Source organism: Anomalospiza imberbis, chromosome 24 (assembly GCF_031753505.1).
Source record: "Anomalospiza imberbis isolate Cuckoo-Finch-1a 21T00152 chromosome 24, ASM3175350v1, whole genome shotgun sequence".
NCBI classification, from domain to species: domain Eukaryota; kingdom Metazoa; phylum Chordata; class Aves; order Passeriformes; family Viduidae; genus Anomalospiza; species Anomalospiza imberbis.
Genome location: NC_089704.1, coordinates 1,116,955 through 1,134,253, shown reverse-complemented (window position 1 = coordinate 1,134,253; position 17,299 = coordinate 1,116,955). Strand labels below are relative to the sequence as shown.

General features: G+C 48.5%; 1 long non-coding RNA gene across 1 annotated transcript in view; it reads left to right on the top strand.

Annotated features, from left to right (window-relative positions):
* Nucleotides 1-5,780: 5,780 nt before the first annotated feature.
* LOC137462151 (uncharacterized) overlaps nt 5,781-17,299 on the top strand; it is a 24,803-nt gene continuing 13,284 nt past the window's right edge. Inside the window, exon 1 of the long non-coding RNA XR_010993602.1 lies at nt 5,781-5,913. This is a non-coding gene — a long non-coding RNA (uncharacterized lncRNA). The remainder of the gene's footprint in view (nt 5,914-17,299) is intronic.

The window sequence follows — 17,299 nt, the reverse complement described above, 5'->3', positions numbered from 1 at the left end:
TGCCAGGAGCTGTCTGAGCTGGAGTTAAAGGGGCGGTAATTACCTGATTACTAACTAATGAAGGACAATTGAAATGGATAAACCAGGCTTGGAAAAACCCAAGGAGTTTCTAGAGAGACCAAACCACCGAGATCTCCACTGGAGTGGGAAAGGGTGGCTGCAGCTCCTTGCTGAGCCAGGCTGGGGAGGATGATTCCATTTCTGACTCAGGATCCCCAAATTTGACCCATCCCAGAGCCATCCCTTGGGATGACCTCATCCCACAAACCCAGCTAAAGCCAAGCAACCGCTTCGTGTAGCACGCTCGGAGAAGAGGGAAGACAAATGGCATTTGCTGCCCCAGACCCTCGGTGGTTCCTTCTCCCCCGCGGCACGGGGCGTTTTCCAGCCGCCGCGGCTTCCAGCACGTCTGGCAGGGCCTGGGCAGAGCTGGAAAATGATGTTTAATGCGTCTGCCTGGGAAGGAGGTGATTAATTTGTCTGGGGGCATGGAAGTGCTGGTCGTGTTTGTGGCCATGGAGCTGCTTTCATCCAGGGAGGCGCAGGAGAAGCTGTGGACACCCAGGAGTTGGGGCAGCTATTTATTTGCTTTATTGAATAAATCTATTTAATCCTTAAGCCTTAGCTGACCTCCTGCATGAATGGGTGCCCTGATGGGAAAAACCATCCCACCCAAAGCAGGGCAGCTCCTGCCCGCCCGCAGCCAGGGATGCCGCGGGAATGCCGTGCCAAGGGGAAGGGCAGGGGCCCGGCATCTCGGCACAAGAAACGCCGAGATGGAGGAAGGCCTGCGGAGATTATTCCCCCCAGCACACAGCTGGGGTATTTCTGCTGCCGCCAGATAAAAGGCTGGAAGTTATCCAGGCCGGCTGCAGCAGGGATAGGTTTCCTGCAGACAGGTGAAACGCTGAGCACGAGGCTGAACCGAGAGCAGGCGGCCTTGGGGAATATCCCAGCCCAGCTCCCGAGCCGGGCTCAGCCGCTGCAGCCCCCGGTCCCCCGGCACGGGCAGACGGGAGGGGTCGCGCCGGGCCGATAACAGCCCCGGAAACCCATCAGAGACACCCGGCCGGCCTCTGCCTCTCGTCACAATTCCCTGCCAAGGAGGCTCCTGCACCTTGTCAGCCTCCTGGTAATGGGAACCAGCTGCCTGTGGGGGATGGAGAGCGGGGCTGCAGGGCGGGGGAAGGGACCACTCAGAATTCCTGCTCCTTGCCCGGAGCTCCGGCGGGAGGGAGGGATGGGAATGGGAAAGGGAATGGGGATGGGGATGGGGATGGGAATGGGGATGGGAATGGGGATGGGAATGGGGATGGGGATGGGGATGGGGATGGGGATGGGGATGGGGATGGGGATGGGGATGGGGATGGGGATGAGACGGGAATGGGAATGGGAATGGGATGGGATAGAATGGGAATGGGATGGAATGGAATGGAATGGGAATGGGGATGGGGATGGGGATGGGGGGGATGGGGATGGGAATGGGAGATGGGGATAAGAATGGGGATGGAGATGGGGGACAGGGATGGGAATGGGGATGGGGATGGGGATGGGGATGGAGATGGGATGGGAGATGGGGATAAGAATGGGGATGGAGATGGGGGACAGGGACAGGGATGGGAATGGGGATGGGGGACAGGAATGGGGATGGGGAGGAGGCACCCAAAGAACCTGGCAGTGCGGATGCAGAGGATGCAGAGAATGCTGAGGATGCAGAGGATGCAGACAATGCTGAGGGTGCTCGGCCCCCCAGAGCCAGCTCTCAGGACCAGCTCACCTATGAGTGCAGCCAATACTTGGCTGAGCTGTTTTTCCAGCTCACTGGGGTTTCCCTTTCCCTGGGGTGGGTATGGTGTTCCTGGTGTTCCTGCCTGCCTTCCCCTGTCCCAGAGGAAAGATTTGTACAGAGGGAATTCCATACCCCAAAACTAAGCTCAAGGCTAAAGCTCATGCCCAAGAGACAAGCTGATATTTTATCCCAAAATATCCATTTCACCCCCCAATGTGTGGCAGAGCTCAAATCACTGCTCTGCACAGAGAACAGACCTCCCAGGAGAAGTGGTCCCGTGGAGAGGATTGTTCTTGGCATGTGACAGCATCCTCCTTCCCTGTGCTCCCACTCTCCAAAGTCACCAACACCCCAAACTCTCCTTGTTCCTTTCAGGATTTTCACCTCTGTAGCTGGGAATTGGAGCAGGGTGAGGATTTACACCCTTGTCCAGGCTGGGCTTCTGGGAAGAGCAGCATCTCCAAGGAACCGGCTCCATAATTGGGTTAGCCATGCTCATTTTCAGGAACAGGTTGCTGTTAACGAGTTTTAATTAAAACCATCTTCACGGTGTCAGCAAGTTGAAACCAAGGGCAGTGTTTCATATCCACAGTAATTTTCCCAGCTGGATCACAGGCAGGGTGTCTGCCAGCATCCCAATTTTGGGGTAAAAAAAGCCTAATTTGCCAACCCAAGTGGCTGAAGCCCTGCTTGGACCCCACACACAAAGGCCAAGGGCAGCTCAGCCTCTTCCAGCACTGTGGATGCTTCTCCCTCCTCCATCTCCCAAACTTTCTCCAGGCTAATTTTAGCAATCAGCCCCTCCAGAAATTTTCTCCAGAGCTTAATCCCACTTGTAGAGGGGGAAAGGAAGAGTTCTCCTGCAGTAGAATTAATCTCTGCTCTTTTCTTGCCACGAAATTCAGGTTTTGGACCTTTGAAACCTCTGGAAGAGATTTTCCCCTGCTTTTTCCCAGCCCTGGCTCTGCCCAGAGATTTCACAGCTCGTTGCAGCCACACTTTGAGTCCATCCTGAGTGCTTTAAAGGCTCTTCTGTGCTCTCTCCAGCTTTCAGTGCTGGAGGGAGTTGGGATCAGGGAGGGGCACAGGATCACTGTGCTTTTGGATGCGTTGCTGCTGGAGTGAGGTGGGATCCGGGCCAGCTTTGGGCTCCTGAAATCCCAGGATGCAGGTCAGGATCCAGGAGTGCAACCCTGGCACAGCTGCCTGCCTTTTGCAGCTCTGCCTTTTGCAGCTCTGCCTGTTGGATCAGATTCCTGGGCTGCTGAGAAAAGGGATTTAATTCACCAAGAGACCAAATTCCACTTCAATCCATCAGTGGAAAATGAACATTGAATTCCAGGGGCTGTTTGGATCCATTTCCCTGCTCAACCCCCAATACAAGAAGAGCTAAAACCTTGTGCTTCTCATCACAGAAATGCAACATTTTCCCTTATTTTCCCTCCCAAACCAGGTCTCCAACCCAAATCTGTGGCTGCTGTTGGCTTTTTGTCTCCCTCTTGTGCCAGGCCTGGAAAGGATTTCCAGGGAGGAGGTGAGATGGTGCCTTTGCCACGTCAGGTCTCAGCTCCACACTGAGGATGGGGTGAGCCTGAAGGGTTGTTGGGATTTGGGGCAGGAATTAAAGGTGTGCCTTTAATGTGGGATTGTCCCAAAAGAATTCCAAAGGCACAAATCCTGCACGGACACGAGCATCACTCACCCACCACAACGCCCAAGTGCTGGAGAAAAGCTGAATATTTTGGGAATCCTAACTCTGCCTTTCTAATCTGGACTAAAACGACTTGGCTTGCTGTTAAATAAAGAAAAACTCGTGTTGCAGGGGGAATTTTGAAGCTGGCTGTCCCAGAGCGGGCGCAGGGTGGGTTTTGTCTGGAATCCCGGGCTCTCCCAGCGCTGCTGGGCGCAGGAGCGATGGCAGCGGCTGCTGGAGGGGCAGGAGCGGCGGGGCCGACCCTCCCGGGGCATCCCGGAGCCCTCCCGCCAGGGACCCTGACCCAAAGCAGATGGCAAGGGACGGAGGCTTTTTCCAAGGACCTGGGGAGATAAAGTGATTAAAACCGATCATGTGCAGAAAGACAGCAGAGATGCCCCAGGGTCGGGGGATAAAGTTTGGGATTAAGGCTCCAGCGGGGCGGGGCTGCATCTCCCTGCAGGGATGCCCAAAAACATGTCTGGGAGGCAGCGCTCACTGCAGCCGGGAAGCAGAGTTAATCCGTTCCCTTCCCGAGCCCCAGCTCGTGGCAGGTTTGACAGATCCCAGGGCTGCCTTCCCGTGTCCTCCCCATCCCTCACTCGGATCCTGCAGCAGGAGCGGGACACGGGCACAGCAAACTCCTCCTGCCTCTGCCAGCCTCGGGTTCCACGTGGGAAAAAACAGCAGGAGAAGTCCTGGCTCCCTGAGTCCTGGGGAAAATTTGGGGATTTCTTTGGCTGGGACAGGAGGCAGTGCCCATGTGATCTCCACACTTCTGTTTGGACCCATGGGAAAGGATTTTGGGGTCAGTTTTGGGGCTTTGCCAGGAATGCCAGGTCTCCATCTCTCTGGCTCCTACAGAACCCCCTTCCCATCCCATAAAGCATAGCAAAATTCCCTCTTTTTCCATCTGAACTCAGAAAAAGCAGAGGAAATAGGGTGGATGTGGCATTGCAATGCCTACAGCACAGATTTTATGGACATTTGTGGGAAAAGCTTGGGGGGGGGGGGGGGAATGAGAGCAGCACAAGGCCAAATCTGACCTGCAGCAAAAATCCAAGGAAAAAGTGCTTTATCCAGAGGTTTTTTTGCTGACATTTCTCCCTGCAGAGTGTCCTGGGCAGAAAAAAAGACCAACCCCAAAGCCCTTTTCTTTTGCCTTCATGGGACTGGGACTCTGCACTCCCAAATTCCTGCTGTTCCCTTTTCAGCCCAACCTTGGAGAAGAATAACCCCATTGAATGGGCCAAGTTAATCAGGTGAGCTCCTGACACACCTCATTTATCTTCCCTGAGCCCAGGAGACCCAAAAAATGGGATTAAAAGCAGCGATAAACAAAAGATCCCAGACGGCCAAGAGATTTGTGGATTTTCCCCTGATCTGAACTCTGGGCCCAACATTTGGTTTTTATTTGGGAATAATAGGAAGTGACAGAATTGGGCTTTTTCTGTCTCACTTTGTGGCCGATAAAAATATCCTGGAGGAGGTGGAAGGAAGGTCTGGGAAGGAGATGGACAGTGGGATCCACTAATTTACCATTTTTTGGGAATTAGTGGAGGGTCTTCCCCACTTTGTTATTGCAGAGGGATGGCAGCTCCCACCTCCCCTCCCCTGGTGCTTCCCTGGGTCTCCCTGTCCAGAGGGGAACAGGAGCTCATTCCTGGGTTATGGAGAGTGCAGGGGTTGGGATAAAAACACCCCCAAAACATTCCCAGCCTCCAGGGCCACCCTCATCCATCACCCTGGATCCAGCCCCAAACATCCATCACCCCCAGGAGCCCTCTCTGCATCCCTCTGATGCCTTGCAGAGCCACAGCAAATCCCCTTCCTCCCCTGCAATCCCTCAGCCTGCCCTGCTCTCCCTGGGATCCAAGAGAAATCCCATTTTGCATGTAAAAACCTCCTTTCCTTACAAACATTCCCACCTCCCAGCTCTGTCTTCACCAGGGAATTTTGGGTGCTACAGAGCTGCTGCTTCCACTGGGCATCAGGGGCTCTATGTCTGTAGGATGTGCCAGCACATGGAAATGCATCCCTGTTGGAGCCCTGGCTGCTGAGAATTTCAGACTTTCTGTGCTGACAGACTCTGACCCCCAGGAGAACACTGCATTTGACCTGAGGCCGTGGAGAAGGCTCCCAAAATGGAATGACAGAACTGGGATTGTGGGTGTGGAGTTTGGATAGAAGTGTGTGATGTCACAGGGTGGAAAACTTAGAGTTTAAGGGTTTAGAATAGAGTAATAAGAATAGAGTAATAAGGCAAGATGGAGGTTTTAGGGTGGAGGCTGGTCCTTCTTCTTCACCTTCTTCTTTTCCTTCTTCACCTTCTTCTTCTTCTTCTCCTTCTTCTCCTTTTTCTTCACCTTCTTCTCCATGGGTTTGGGTGGTTTTGTGTAATTGGACAGAAAAGTCCACATTGCGGGCATGGGTGGCTGGTTATTGGGTTAAAAGTGAAAATAATTTAGGTGTCATTTATTAACTGGATATTTTAGCCTAAAAAGGCCTTGTAGAGAGAGAGATGGGGCTCCGTTTTTAGTTTGTTATAGTGAAGTGCTGCAGAACTCAGGTTTGTGAGACTGTAACAGAGATAAGAACTGATAAACATCTGAGTCCAAACAAGAAATTCCATCTCACACATTTCATCTCCACCCTGGAAAAAGAAAATAAAGCCCAACACATCCCTAAACATTTCTGGGGACAAATGGAAGTTTTTTCCTAGGATTTATAAGAAATAGAGACATGGGGGGGGGGGCTGGTCCAAAGCCCTGGAAATTAAAATTTTCCAGTAGTTTTTTCCTTTCACAGTTGCCCTTTCTGCCCTGTATGAATTATGTTCCTTCATATGCAATTTCCTGAGAGGAGCACAGAAATCCATCACCAGGGTCTGAAAAATCATCGGTGATCTTTCAGTTCTGAATTTTTAGGGAAAAATTGGGTTTTTCTGAAAGATTTTCAAGGTTTAATTAAAAAAAATAAATGCAAAAAGCATATTTTTATGCCACTACTAAGAGCTGCAGCTTTGCTCCTCATTCCTGGGACTCTAAATCAGGATCGTTGGCAAACTCTGGATCTAAGGGAAGCATCTTTACAGGAAGATGGTTGGGTTGTTTGAATTTAATAAACAATCCCGGGAAGGGAAAAAGATCCAAACACACAGGATGGTGGAAATGGTCCTTTTTTTACTGCTTGAGAAGCCCTAAAAGCAGTGAGAGCTGGGCTGGCTGTGCAGGTGTTTAAGAGGGAATATTCTGATCTGGACATAAAATTCCAGGGAAATCTCAGCCACCCCACGATTTTAAGGAGTTATCCAAGGGGGAAATTAGTTTCTTACAGAATTTGTCTGCAGGTTGGTGGAGGTGGGCAAGAGCAAAAGAGGTGCTTCCCAAAAATCAGTGTTCCACAGCTGATTCCAGGTGCACTGGGATTTAACCTCTTGGGTCACCTGGGAACACCTTCCTGGGATCCTGTGGGCCAGGAGAGCCAGAGTTTCCCTTTCCCTAAGGCTCTTCATCATTTGGGGTTTGGCTTTCCCACATTCAGCATCCCAAAGCTTCCCATAGGAAGGAAGCAGGCAGGAGGAACAGGAGCAGGGGCCCTGACCCCAATCCCAAGGGAAGCAGCAGCTCTGTCCCTATTGCCACTGGAGGGTGCCAGGAGTGTGGGAGGAACAGGCTGGGAATCTGGGGGTGTCCATGACCCCAAACCCCTGGGGATGGGGGTGTGGGTCACCACTGCAGGTATTCCAGCCCCCCTGCAAATTTGGGGTGTGGAAGGGCTGGATTTAGGAAGCACCCCTTATCTGGGATTCAAATCTAAGCAAAGCCCCTCTGGCTTCATTCCAGGGAGTGCTGGAAGCTGGGATGAGCTCTAAAAGCCAAGGTAATGTTCTCCATATCTGTTCCCAACCATGTCAGGTCCCCTGAGCTGTTCCTGTGTCTCCCATTCCTCACATTTCTCCCAAAAGCCCCAAATCCCCATTTTACAGATGAAGCTCCACTTCTTTTCCTTTTAACTGAGGTTTTCAGACCTCATTCCATCCCAAAAACCTCACCTTGGGCACCTCAGGGACTTGGAAAATCCCTGCCCAACCACAGAGGATACATAGAGAGAGTCAGGAGCTTTGAGATCCTCTCCAAACTCCAAAAAGAGGGGTGGGATGAGCTGGACTCAGTGCACATGGAAAGGCTTCAGTTTTAAACTGGAGCAGGAAAAGTAGGAAAAGTGCAGGAAAACCATCCAGGACATTGTGTTTTCCACGGCTCAGCATCTCCTGTGCAGCGTTTAAGATGAGGGGAAATGTCATGGAGATGATGGGATCCACACAGCCATACATGGTGCTTTCCCGGGGAAACTGAGGCCTGGAAGGGTTTGGACTGGGAATGTGGAATGGGTGTGAATGGGGTGAGAACCTTTGATCCAGGTCTCCATCCTGACAGGTGAGGAAATACTGCCCGAGGTATGGGATGTCCCAGGACCTGCTGCAGCCACAAACAGAGCTGGGTCCCTGGCATGGCGCCGTGCTCCAGGCCCTTCCCATGCCTCTTGTCGCCGCAGAGCAGGACGGGAACAAAATGACTCCAAGTCAAAAGGCAAGAGAATGAACACTTCTTCTGATTTATTTCAAATGCATCGCTCTATTTATAGAGAACATCATGCAGACTGATTTCATTGGTCTTAGAGTAAAAACATCTCACGCCATTGGTGTGCCGTGAATGACGCACGGTGGCAGAACATATCTACAAACAATGTGAACAACAAGATAGATTAGAGAATTATTTACATTATTTCCCAACTGTCTCCGAGGTTCTCACCTGGTTAGAAAACCTCTTTTTCTCTCTGACTGAACTGAGAATATCCACACCTCTCCTTCCCCTCTGGCATCCCAAGATTTGCTTTCTCCCCCTCAGGCCTGGAGCAGGGATGCAAACGCAGGTTCTCCACGCGCAGCATTCCCACAGTTTGTCAGTTTGTCCTCATTTTTCCCCTCCTTTATCCCCCAATCCATATGGAGGGAAGAGCAATGTGTTTGGAGATTAAAACTAACCCCGAACTCTCCCACCAAGCCAAGGGAAGCCCTCTGGAAGCTCCTTTTTGTCACGGATTATTTGATGTGGCTCAGCACGGAGCAGCCACCTCCCATGACCCTTCCATCCCTTGTATTACCCAGGCACCTGGGTAATTTAACACTGCAATTTGTAAATCTTCTGATTTTTGCAAAGCCCAAAAATACTCTTTCTTTAAAGGCATATAAATCACTGTAAAATCGTGACTTGCCATGCTCAACAGCCTCTCTCTGGCCCTAATTATAACCTGAGCCTACATCTCCACGGCCATGAATATTGGTTTTGGAAACCTGTTAGGCAAAAAGATCCTATTATCAGCAAAGTATCTCTTTTGGAGCTTGCAGAAACTTCCTCTCTTTTAAAATCCGAATAAAAAAAGGAGCTTGAAAGCAGAACTGTGGGAGAATTCCCCTCTTTTCCTGAGCAAAGCATCTCCTGTGGCTGCAGGTCCATCCCGGGAAGCAGCTGTGCCTGTGGGAGCCCTGTCCCGCCTGTGTTATTGTGAGTGTCACGTTACAAATCCCCTTTCCATGCCCAGATCCCGGCGGGAAAATAAACGGGGCGAGGTCAGGACCCTGCCAATAAACAGGAGCCCAGCCCCGGCTGCAGTGGGGCCAAAGGGATTTGCCGGCCTGGCGCTGCAGATCCTGGCTCTGAGGTGGTCATTGTCCATCCCCATCCTGCCAGGGTGCACAAATCCCCTGGGAAAAGCAGCCCAGCAGTGCTGGGAGGGGCTGGTGTCACTCTCAACCCCCTGCAGGTCGATCTACAATCGATCATCTTGCAGGGACAGAGGGGAATTGTTGGGTTTTCTCCAGAAATGTCTCTGGCCAAACCCCTTCATTTTCCAGGGAATATTCCTTGGTGGATATTTGTAGGTCTGGACCACACTCAGGGGGGAGAAAATTCCTTCGATCAGAATAAAGCATGGAAGGAAACTCCAGGCTGGAGCTGTGGATCCATTCCTGGCACTCCCCATTGTGGATTTGCAAAGGGTTTTTGGCATCTGCTGAGGAAAAGGGAAGGTTGAGGGCATCCCAATGGGAGCCAGGGATCTTGAGCTGTAGCTGGGAAAGGGTTAACATGTGTATTCCCACAGGAGAATCCCATCCCATCCCATCCCATCCCATCTTATCCCATCCCACAGGAGTCACAGGAGCCTATGAGGGAATTATCAGGAGCAGTGTCACCTTCAAGCTCCTCTTCTCCCCACCTTCCCCAGCCCTGGATGCCCCTCCCGAGGATTTTTCTCCCTATTAAGGATGTTTCCTATGAATTTGTGGATTTGTTTTGCTGTGCAGAGTGGGGAAAGGCCAGAGAAGCAAAAATCCTCCCCGAGGGAACCAAAACTGAAGCTCTCCTTTTTCCATGTCCCTTTCCCACAGCTCCCTCCAGCACCTTCTTCCTTTCCATGGTTTGGAATGAGGGCCCTGGGTAAATATTTGCAGAATAGGAGAGAATTTTAAAAAGCAATTTGTTCACCATAAGGACAGAAATAAAATAATAAACCACAGATATTAGAAAGACAATATAGTTCAAAGCATTGGGGTTTCCATGGGATGAGGGGGTGAGGTCCTGGCACAGGTTGGGTGCATCCCTGGAAGTGTCCAAGGCCAGGCTGGATGGGGCTTGGAGCAACCTGGGAGAGTGGAATTTCCCCTGCCATTGGCAGGGTGGGACAGGATGAGCTGTAAGGTCCCTTTCCAGCCATAAGCACTCTGGGATGCCACTGATGCCTTGGGAAGGCTGGTCTAGAGTAGAGGCTGGACAGAGCTACAGAATAAAGCAGGGATTTATGAAAAGGATCTCCTCAATGGATGCACCTTGGGCAGCACCAGAGCCCAGCCAGGGCTGCACCCAAGATGAACCAAAATGGTCCCAAAATGCACGAGCGCTCCCGGGGGCTCTCACTGTGATCAGCTCTGCTCCATTGGCACATTGGAGTTCATTGTCCCATTCCAGCTTTAGCCCATGCAGTCCCATCCTGCTTGTTTTTCTCTCTCCAGCCCACGTTGTTTGTGCTCTTGGGCCTGAGATTTGGATCATTTGTCCTTGGTCCCCAGCTAAAGAAGGAATTGTTTTGTCTCCCTGTTCTGTGCAGAGAGCTCAGCATCCCCTCATGTGAAGCCCAGACCCACACACTAAAGCAGCACAGAATCTGAAAAATAGAAAAGCTAAACCTGAGGTATCACCATAATTCCAAGATTCCAGGTGATTTCAGAGCTTCACCCTCACTCAGGTGCAGGTACCACCACAGATCCCACCACGGGAGGGGGGCAGGGGTGGAGGGGAGGGTTCAGTGCCCAGGTCCAGGAGATTTTGGATGGGGCCTCAGAAACACCCAGGACCAAAGAGCCATTAGGTGCCCCGGGACTGAAACAGGGGCCTGCCACTCCTGGGACCTGCCACCCCAAAAGCACCTGGAGGGAGCTGGTAACAGGGAAAAATGAGAGAAAAAGAGGGAAAAAGAGGAAAAGAGGGGAAAAGAAGGGCTCAAATGCACAAAGCTGCTCAGGTCAAGGAGCATCTGGAACTGGTTTTAGGTCCAGATTGGAGCAAACTTTTAACAGCCAAAGTCTGGTTAAACCCAGACTTGCATCACTGCAAACTGAAACTGCTGCATTTTCAGGAGTCAATAAAGAATCCACATTTTGTGTTGTATTCATATCATGTTTCATATCTTCAGGAGCCAATAAAGGACACAAATTTCATATCATATTTGTATCATATTTTGCATCTTCAGGAGTCAATAAAGGACCCACATTTTTTATCATATTTTCTATCTTCAAGAGTCAGTAAAGTACCCATCTATTTATATCATATTCATATCATATTTTGTGTCTTCAAGAGCCAATAAAGGCCCCACATTTCATATCATGTTTGTATCATATTTTGCATTCTCAGGAGCCAATAAAGGCCTCATATTTTATATCATATTTGTATCATATTGATATTTTTAATAAATAATATTTTGTATCTTCAGGAGTCAATAAGGCCCCCCATTTTGAATCATATTTTGATTATTCAGGAGCCAGTAGAGGCCCAACATTTTGTGTTGTATTTGTATCATATTTCACATCTTCAGGAGCCAACAAAGGCCCCACATTTTGGGCCATATTTGGCTTCATTTTCAGAGGCCCGAGAGGTTTTGGGTGACACCCAGACACGTGAGCAGTTCCAAACCTCTCTCTCTCTCTCTCTGTTGCACCTCTCCAAAAAGCAAACGCTGCAGATGCAGAGGAGAGATTTCCGTGGGTCCTGCTGAGCTCTGAGTGTTGCCAGGGGCATCAAAACCCCGAGCAAACAGTGGTGACATCCGTGACACTGGTTTGGGGTGGGTGGGAAAAGAGCTTCCCTCTCACCTCTGCTGCAGGTCAGCTCGGTGACAGTTCCTGCTTTAGAGGCACAAAGGTGGGGGGTTTTTTTTGAGTTTTTGGGGGTTTGGTTTGCAGCTGCTTTGCCCAGGAGCTGAGTGAAACTCTGTAGATCAAGATAAAGGTTGCGTGGCAACCGAGCACCCTGTGATGGGTGAAATATGACACAAATACAATCTGAAATGTGGGGCCTTTATTGGCTCCTGAAGATGCAAAATATGATATGAAATTTGTTTTCTTTATTGGCTCCTGGAGATATGAAATATGATATGAATATAACATGAAATATGGGTCCTGTATTGACTTTTGAACATGCAGCAAAGTTTCAGTTTGCAGTGATGCAAGTCTGGATTTAACAAGACTTTGTTAAAAGTTTGCTCCAATCTGGACCTAAAACCAGTCCCAGGTGCTCCTTGACCTGAACATCTTCATGCAGCTGAGCCCTTCCCTTCCCTTCCCTTCCCTTCCCTTCCCTTCCCTTCCCTTCCCTTCCCTTCCCTTCCCTTCCCTTCCCTTCCCTTCCCTTCCCTTCCCTTCCCTTCCCTTCCCTTCCCTTCCCTTCCCTTCCCTTCCCTTCCCTTCCCTTCCCTTCCCTTCCCTTCCCTTCCCTTCCCTTCCCTTCCCTTCCCTTCCCTTCCCTTCCCTTCCCTTCCCTTCCCTTCCCTTCCCTTCCCTTCCCTTCCCTTCCCTTCCCTTCCCTTCCCTTCCCTTCCCTTCCCATTAAAAGTGGAGGAACCTGGGTTGGTGCTCCTGCTCCAGCTCCTGAGGGTGGAGAAACCTCTGGGTTGGAGGAGAAAGTGATTGATGAGCTCCAAGTCCTTCCTCCAGATTTGCTCCTTGATGAACTCTAATGGTTGGACTTGATGATCTTTGAGGCCTTTTCCAGCCTAAAGGATTTTGTGATTCCACGGTCTTGCCATAAAAACTCGCAGATCGCTGCAAATCCACTGGAAGGGGTTGAGGTTGGAGATGAAAACTCCAAAACTCCTGGCCCAGAGGCTCAAATAAACTTTATTTTGGAGGATTTTAGTCTCTTTGCTGAACAAAGCATGCATTGCATCATTTCTTCAAAGGAGGGTGGCAAAGAAAATCCCTGTTTGGAAAAATAGGGAAACTATGGCAGCCCACAGGAGCTGAAGAATCCTGGCCACCTCAAATATTCCACGTTTCTTGGAGGATTTTTGGAGCACATTTCTTGTGGAATAAGCCAGGGGCTGGTGATAAACCAGTAAGAAAATAATCCTCTGTCCAGGGAAAGTTGGACTGCTGGATATGGGGAGGGAATTGTGCTGGAAAGGTCAAGTTCAGCTCTAAAGATCAACCCCTTGTTTGGACACATTCCCCCTTTTCTGGAGGCAAAGGAGATTTTTCCCATGGAAAACTGTTTTATTAAACAGGATCTGTTTAATAAATGATATTTTAAGGCATCCTCAGCAGGTCCCTTCTGCCCCTTGATGAAATTCAGACAATGCCCAGGAGCAGCAGGAATTCCAGAGGAAAATAAATTCTCCCTTTCCTTGCCACTCCCTTTCCCCCCCAATCCAGGTGCTTCTTTAGGAACCTCCAGGATCAGAAACATTCAAATTTCCCAGCCTCCTTTTTATGGGAACACTGGGAAGGAAGCATCCGCCCCCAGTGACAATTTGCATTTTGTGCAATCTCCATTTTCCATGGATCTGTTAATTTTTATTGTGGTCAGACACATTTCCATGAGGAAATGTTTTCATGGTCTTGGAAGGAGAATTTGAGTCCAATTCCACTAAAATAGCAAAGAGCCCCCATCCTTCTCTCCTGTTTTCCAAGCAGGGAAGGGCTGGAGCATCCCAGGCCCGAGCACTGTGCCCAATCCTCTCTTTGCCTGTTTTCACCCAGAAAAGTGCATTATTCCCGAGGCCTGGTGGAATTCTATCCCTTCCCCATGCCCCTGTAAAATCCCACAGGCTCCAAGTGAACGGAATTGCCGTGTTTGATCCCCATTTTCCTTCTCACTCCATCTCCCGTTCCAAATTTCCTCTTCCCCACCTCATAAAAGGATTTTCTCCCCAACAAATGCTGTTCCTGCTCTGCTGATGGGGTCAGGACCTTTCTTTTTTCGTTTTTTTTTTTTTTTTTTTTCCTTTTTTAATCCATTTTATTACCCCCGGGGAGGGAGGTTTTCCATCTGGGAGCTGTGTAATGCAATCCAAAAATAACAGCACGGCTGCTCGCTCGCTGTGCCCCAGAGCCCTGGGAAGGGACCACCATCATCCCTCTGGAAAGATGGAGGGATGGGAAAACCCGGCCCAAACCCTGATTTATAGAAATAGATTCTGTGTGTTCTGCAGATTGTGTTTAATAGTCATTATATGAATTGTACATATTAAATAATCTAAATAATCTACACTATAAATAATGTTATCAGTAATGGTCTCATAGTATTATAATATTGTTATAATTATTATAATATAATCTATTATATCTGTAATATATAATAATATTTTACAATATTATATATTTTATCTATAATATTATCTATTATCTATTATCTATTATCTATTATCTATTATCTATTATCTATTATCTATTATACATTATACATTATACATTATATTGCAATATATAATTTATCACATTTCTATTATATATTATAATATCTAATTATAATAATATTATTAACATATTATTGTTATATTTATATATTATAAATATTATTAGATGAGTATAAATTTTCTTTAATAAAGGAGACCTTTATATATATATATATATATATATATATATATATATATATATATATATATAATCCCTCTGGAATGATGGAGAGATGGGGAAAACCCTCCCCAAACCCTGATTTATAGAGATATATTCTGTATATTCTGTATATTAGGTTTAATAGTCATTATATGTATTGTATATATTAAATGCTTTAAATAATATGTAACATAATGTATAAATATTATAAAATAATATTAAATAATTGTGAATTTTCTTTAATAGGAAGCTCTTTATATAGAGAAATATTTATTGCATAAATAGATATTATAAACAAACAAACAAACAAACAAATAAATAAAAAGTAATCTTATCTATAGAAATATTTCTCTCCAAACCCCATTCCTGAAGGTCCCCTCCTTAAAGAAACTCTTGGATAATTTATAAAATGAAGCAGGTGAGACTCGGAGCATCTTTTCCCCCACAGAGATCCTGGCAACCTCTGGATTTGGGCTCCTTTCCCAAAAAACTTCTGCTCCAATGGAGATGCTCGGCCAGAGGCACAGCTGAGCTGGGCAGCATTTCCTGGGAAAATGGGGAAAAAAGGAAAAAAAAAATCTTGTTTGTTGTCATGTCAGCCTCTGCCCCACCGCCCAGCTGTGTCCAGGTGTCAGGGTAGATGAGGAGAATTCACCTGAAAATGGAAAAATCCAGAAATATTTTCAATTTTTCCCAAACTTCTGAGTTTCTTGCTGTGCCTCATATCTCAGCAGGAATCCCAGGCTCCCTGCAAGTATCAGATCCCACCTGGGACCCTCCCAAATTCCCAGACTGGGGCAGGAGGTCCAGGACAGCAGCTTGTCCCGGGCTGCAAGATGTGTGTGTTCCATTGCCATCTGTCAGAGCTGGGGCAGTTCTCTGCTGTTCATTGGGCAGTTTTCTTTATCTCTCCTACAACCAATCCTCCCTTCAGGAGATCTCTTCTGTTCATGGGCCATTAATCATTAATTATCTTCTGTTCATGGCCAGTGAGTGTCCCTGCATGGCTGAGAAAATTCCATCATCCCATGGGGAGATGCTCTGCCCAGGGGAGGAGCCAAGCATTCCTACCTGGATACAATCTGACTTTGGGAACCCCACAGCAGCCTTTGCCCACTGCATTCCCAGAGGAGCAGCTTTCTTCCCCACTGCATTCCCAGAGGAGCAGCTTTCTTCCCCACTGCATTCCCAGAGGGAGCCCAGGCCCATCCCCACCAGCCCTGGAGCTTCAGAGGAAAACTCCAGCCTTGTGCAGGATCCCTGCTCCAGCAGAAGCACAGCTGGCACTGCAGGAGGGCTGAGCCACCATGGGATGGGACTGCTGCCACCAGCCTGACCCACAGGCTGCCAGGGCCTGCTCTGACTCTGGCAGTGTTGGTTTGTATTGCTGCATTTTTAATTAATTTTTATTTTCTTCTCTATTAAAGAACTGTTATTCCTGCTTCCATATCTTTGCCTGAGAGCCCCTCAATTTCAAAATTACAACAATTTGGAGTGAGGGGGTTTACATTTTCCATTTCAGGGGAGGCTCCTGCCTTCCTTAGCAGACACCTGGCTTTTCAAACCAAGGCACAGCTCCATCCTCACACTCAGCCCTGGAATTCTGACTCAGCCCCTAGTTCCAGCCAGCAGGAAGCAGAAATACTTTATCCCAAAAAGTGGGGTGTTGGCAATCCCCCTCCTGCTCCAGCTCCTGCTTCCCAGGATCCTCTGTCCCTGGATCCACCTTCCCCACCTCCTGCCTTCTCCTCCGGAAAAGGGAAAAGCCATAAAAATCTGGGTATCCATTGCTGCATCCCCAGCTCCTGCCATCCTGGGAATTCCCCTGGAAATGGAGCACCATCATCCACCCACCACAGAATCCTGGAAAAACTGGATCCCCTGGGCTGGAAACAAACATGAAATCCTGAGCTGGGACCTCTTCAGCTGGATCAGGTTGTCAAAATGTCAGATTAAGCTCTTTTCTGACCCAGAGATGGGGCAACTGAGAGGCCTTTTAAAAACTTTAATTCAATTTTCAGTCTCATGTGAAGGGTGAAACAATACAGATGTTATAATTCACGGCATTAAAATCAGAAGCTGACTATTTCCTAATTACAATACACTATAGGTGTTTCTTGGCCTATCAGCTTTAGCCACACCATGCTGTAAATGCCTTAAAGCCAAAAATCTAAAATTACCTTTCATAGGTCCTATTACCATGCATCTTTCATAGTTCTGTTTCTCCAAAGTATCCAGTCTTATTTGCAAGGCCACCTTTTGAAACTTGTTTCTGGTTCCATTTCTCTCTCAACAGTGTCTGTCCTATTCCATGGCATTTCTAAGTCAGCACTCCTTGTCTCAAGGTTTGCATACAGATGCACACTGTGTGAGCCTTCTGTCAGGCTTTGAGAGTTTTCTACAAATCCATTTCCCACACAGAACCCGCTCCTGGATGATTCCAGGGAGCAATGCTCAGCACAGCCCAGGACATCCCAAGGAGCAGAGTGGGGTTCAGGGGGAGATGCTGGATTGAGGGTTCCCTGTGCAGACTCCTTTGGATCACAGCACAGGTGTGAACCTCTAGGCAAAACACATTCTGAACCCAAACCTTCCCAAAGCCTCAACTCTGCAGCTTAAATTTGTCCCAGAACAAGCCAAAGACAGCCTT